The sequence below is a fragment of the Triticum dicoccoides genome, chromosome 3B (assembly GCF_002162155.2).
Source record: "Triticum dicoccoides isolate Atlit2015 ecotype Zavitan chromosome 3B, WEW_v2.0, whole genome shotgun sequence".
Lineage (NCBI taxonomy): Eukaryota > Viridiplantae > Streptophyta > Magnoliopsida > Poales > Poaceae > Triticum > Triticum dicoccoides.
The window spans coordinates 626,347,681-626,353,240 of NC_041385.1; positions in this window are offsets into that span (position 1 = coordinate 626,347,681).

The following is a 5,560-nucleotide window of genomic DNA, read 5'->3' on the forward strand; positions in this document are numbered from 1 at the left end:
AATACTCCCAAAGAAACCAATGGCGATGAGGCAATGGGAGATAACCCCTCGGGGAAGAAATCAAAACATGGGCATCATCGGCGCCGCTCCAAGCCCGCCACAACAACACCGACACTGGAGAAGAAAATCCAGATGGTGCTGAAGAGGAATACGATCCTGATTAACCCACCTTCGAGCAAGCCGAACAGGAACACGAGCAGGCTAGCCCAGACGAACAGGCGACAGACGGATACTTGGAGGACGATAACTATATGCCTCCCTCCGAAGACGAGGTGAGCCTCGGTGACGACGAATTCGGCGTACCAGAGGATCCCATAGAGCAGGAGTGCTTCAAGCGCAGGCTTATAGCCACTGCAAGAAGCCTGAAAAAGAAGCAGCAGCAGCTCCAAGATGACCAAGATCTGCTCGTAGACAAATGGACCGAAGTCCTGGCGGCCGAGGAATACAGACTCGAGCCCCCAAGTAGGGGATACCCAAAGCACAAACCGCTAGAAGAAGAGGCCGAAGAGCCTGAACTTCCAGCACAAGATGAGGCTGACCGGCCACCCCGTGGCCGGGATAAAATGACATATCAGGCCGGACACCAGCCCGCACCCCCACGCCGGTTCACTACGGCCCGGGGCAATACGCAGGACCTGCGAGACATATTGGAAAACAACGCAGGACAACCAAGATCGATCTACGGATCACGGGGGCGCGCCACAGCTCATGACACCGATCGTCATGCCGGATACAATACTGATAAATCCGGCCGGGCCGGACATAACTGACCCGACCTAATCGGACTACGCCGCGACATAGCCCGGCACAGAGGCACCGCACACCCCCTCTGCTTCACTGATGAAGTAATGGAACATGAATTCCCAGAAGGATTTAAACCCATCAACATCGAGTCATACGATGGCACAACAGACTCCGCGGTGTGGCTCGAAAATTTTCTTCTCCACATTCACATGGCCCACGGTGATGACCTACATGCCATCAAGTATCTCCCACTCAAGCTTAAAGGGCCAGCAAGACACTGGCTGAATAGCCTGCCAGCAAACTCCATTGGCAGTTGGGAAAATCTTGAGGACGCATTCCTCGATAACTTCCAGGGCACCTACGTGCGACCACCGGATGCTGATGACTTAAGTCACATTACCCAACAGCCCGGAGAGTCAGCCAGGAAATTCTGGACTCGGTTCCTAACTAAAAAGAACCAAATTGTCGACTGCCCGGACGCCGAGGCCCTGGCGGCCTTTAAGCATAATATCCGTGACGAATGGCTTGCCCGACACCTCGGCCAAGAAAAACCGAAGACCACCCTCACGATACTAATGACCCGCTTTTGCGCGGTGAGGACAGCTGGCTGGCTCGCAGTAACACCGCGGCAGGAAACCCTGTTACTTCAGATATCCGTGACAGTAACAGAAAGCCACGGCGCAACAGACACAAGCGTCGAAACAATGGCGATAATGCTGAGGATACGGCAGTCAATGCCGGATTCAACAACTCCAAATCCGGTCAGCGGAAGAAGCCGTTCAAAAGAAACATTCCGGGATCGTCCAGTCTGGACCGCATACTCGACCGCTCATGCCAGATTCACGGCACCCCCGATAAACCAGCCAATCACACTAACAGAGATTGCTAGGTGTTCAAACAGGCCGGTAAGATAAATGCCGAGAACAAGGACAAGGGGCTGCACAACGATGATGACGAGGAGCCCCGACGTTCGAACACTGGAGGACAGAAGAAATTGCATCCCCAGGTAAAAACGGTGAACATGATCTATGCCGCTCACATCCCCAAATGGGAGCAAAAACGTGCACTCAGGGATGTCTATGCGATGGAGCCCGTCGCCCCAAAATTCAACCCATGGTCATCCTGCCCGATCACCTTTGATCATAGGGACCATCCCATCAGCATCCGTCACGGCGGCTCAGCCGCATTGGTCCCTGACCCAATCATCGATGGATTCCACCTCACGTGAGTTCTCATGGACGGTGGCAGCAGCCTGAACCTGCTTTATCAGGACACAGTGCGTAAAATGGGCATCGATCCGTCACGGATCAAACCCACTAAAACTACCTTCAAAGGTGTAATTCCAGGGGTAGAGGCCCGCTGCACGGACTCAATAACACTCGAAGTGGTCTTCGGATCTCCAGATAACTTCCGAAGCGAGGAGTTAATCTTTGATATCGTCCCTTTCTGTAGCGGCTACCATGCACTACTTGGATGAACCACGTTCGCTCGATTCAATGCGGTACCACACTATGCATACCTCAAGCTCAAAATGCCAGGACCTCGTGTGGTCATAACAATCAATGGAAATACAGACTGCTCCCTCCGTACGGAAGAGCACACTGCGGCCCTCGCGGCAGAAGTACAAAGCAGCCTCCTCCGACAAATAGCAATTCGACAACGACAACCCCGAACACCGTCAAGCGAGTCCAGAGTACCCCGCAACAGGACCGTCAGGCACACCAGGAGCTCGATTAGCAATCCGGCCTCCACCCCAGCCCCATTCAGGCGGCGTTCGTGCCACGCATACATAAATACGTGCTCAAAATACCATGGGCATAGGTGGAGGTGAGACGACAATGCGGCCGGAGTGCGGCTCAGCCGCCATGAGGCCCGCATACCATTTTTTCTTTTTTTTCAGGACCCCACTTTGAGGCAGCCCCTTCAAAGAGATCGGATAACCGGACTCACTACAGAGGGGACACCAAGGAGGCAAGAGGCTTTGCACACAAGGGAATACTTAGGTGGTCTTCTTCAATGATCGTTATACCTGTTCTTACATACCCACATGTAGCCTGCCCTTGGATAGGACATGTCAAATAGTCCTATTTCTTTCTGCTTAATGCATTAATTGTACACCTACGCCTTGTCATGTTGTCCAAATAAATTGGAAGTAGTACACAGCGTCAGCTTCTTATTACTATCTGCATATTTTCCGTTGAATATTTATTCAATATTGCATCCGTACATTTTTGTACGCTCAGTTTGCCAGGGGCTTCTTATCGAGCCCCATAATATGGCAAGAAAAGTCCGAACACTTTCGACAGTGCGGCACCCCGAACTTATAGCATTATATGCATCAGCTCCGAATCATGTCTTGGGTCAATAGTTGGGTTAGCCCAGCTCCCTTGTTTTGGTACCTTACATTCCGTTATATCGGCTAAGGTAGCGCAGGGAGAACTACTGCGATTGTGTCCCGGTTCTTCCGGACGAGCACCTCAGTAGAGAAAGCCGAAAATTAACCGTCATGATGCGGCGAGAGCTGGTCGCTGTTCGCGAGGTACTAAATCCCTAAAGATTTCTTTCCGCTTAAGGCGAGGAATCGGCCTTGCCCGATTTAGGCGTGTATAACACCGCAGTTCGGCCTTCCGAATACTAGGGGCTTAGTGAGAGTTATAAAGCCAAATAGTTCGATTGCCTTGTTCGCTGCGCTAAACACCTCCTTAAAGGAGCAAGAATTTGGAAAAAAGAGTGTTTGGATTTTCCACGAACACCCCAGTACTAGTTACAAGGGGGCGGAAGCCGACGACTGGCCTACTTTCAGATTTTGATAAACAACCGCAGAGAAGGTAATATTTTAAATCAAACAAAGCGTTATATAGCGCAATCAAACTCCTCCTTATATTACACAGACGACATGAGTACATTTACTCAAAAAATATGTTCTTAGGACATTCATTTGCCACAAGTCGAGCGCCTTTCATAATGCCATCATAATATTTTTCGGGGTAGCGATGCTCCTTGCCCTTCGGGGTCCATCCTTCACGAGCTTCTCAGCATCCAGTTTGGCCCAATGCATCTTCGCGCGGGCAAGGGCCCGTCGGGCACCCTCAATACATACAGACTGCTTGATAACTTCTAGCTGTGGACAGGCATGCACCATCCGCTTCACCAGGCTAAAGTAGCTGCCGGGCAGGGGCTCGCCAGGCCACATCCGGACTATGAGGTCCTTCATGGCCTGTTCGGCCGCATTGTGGAGTTCGACCAGTTGCTTCAGTTGTTCACTTAGAGGCATCGGGTGTTTGGCCCCAGTATATTGGGACCAGAACAGCTTCTCCGTGGAGCGCCCCTCTTCAGCGTGATAGAACTCCGCGGCATCCGAAATGCTGCATGGCAGATCTGCGAATGCCCCTGGAGAGCTCCGGATTCGTGTAAGTACAAGAAATGACTCCTCCACATGCTTGCTTTGCATAAAGAATGCCTTACCCTCCGCTATCTTCTTGGCCGCCCGGATTTCCTGGAGGGCCTTTTGGGCTTCGGCCTTGGCGTCGGCCGCGCTCTAGAGGGCCATCGCAAGCTCAGACGCTTGCGTCTTGAAGTCATGCTCCAAGGAGTCGAACTTCTTGCCGAACTCCTGGAGCTCTTACTGTACTTCTCCCACCTGAGCATCTTGCTTCTCGCGCTCGGTGCGCTCCGTATTCGCCTTGGCTTCGGCTGCGGACAGCGCTTCCTTCAGGGCTGCCACTTCGGTCGCGGTCCCTATCAAAAGCCATGATGTTTTTTTTACCATCACCAACTTTTTATCCTCTATACGACATATGGACGGGGTTTCACTTATCTTTGTTCTCCTCGAGCTGCTTCTTTACGAGGCCGAGCTCTTCTTTGGCCTGCCCCAGTTTGCGCTTGAGTCCGGCAACCTCAGCCGTGCACGCAGCGGCGGTCAGCAGCAGTGCCTGTTTGTTCATACAGACAAGTACTATTAGCTTTCTGTGTTTTTTTAGTTGACCCTCAGTTTGGCTTTTCTTTCCGAATACCAACCAGAGTATCAGAGGCTACTGTCTATCGGGTGATATTTCCTCACACTCTTTTACCTCAAAGCCTGTTAGCAGGCTGGTGCAGGCTTCGGTCAATCCGCTCTTGGCGAACCAAACCTTCTCAATCACCGTACTCATAAGCGTACGGTGTTCATCGTCGATGGAAGCGCCTCGAAGCACTTCCAACAAATTATCCGATGCCTCCGGCTGGGCGGAGGTCATCGGCACGGCCGGCTCGCCCTCCTTCGCGAGGGACTACTTACTGGAATCCGGAGCCTTTGTAGGCTCCGGCGCAGTAACCGGCTGGGAGCCAGACTTGCTGTGGCTCCCGTCAGCATAATCCATGGGGGTCTCACCCCCCATGTGTCAGGCGCCCGAGATTTTTCCTTGGGGCGTCTCCGGAACCATCGCCTCCTGCTCTGGCATCCTCCGGGACAACACCTCGGTGTCATCCGAAGGTCCTGGGGAGGTGGCCGTCGGGAGTGAATTCATCTCCGACTCGTTCAGAGATTCCTCCGAAGAGGACTCCCCGAGACTGGACCCGGCCGGACTGCATATACGTGTTCGGCGTCATTATAAATCATGAGGTCAAAGTCGCACAGAAAATATTATGGAATGCGAATACTTACGACCTCGCTGGGGGTTTGCCCCTAGGTAGCAACTCCTCGTTGCTGTAGGCGGCAGTAGTGGAGTGATCTGGAAGGGACGCCTTTCCCTTCTTCGACATCCCGGCCTCCCCCGACGGGGCGGCCTTCCTTTTCTTCTCCTCCCTAGCATAGGGAGGGGGCATCTCTTCATGTCCC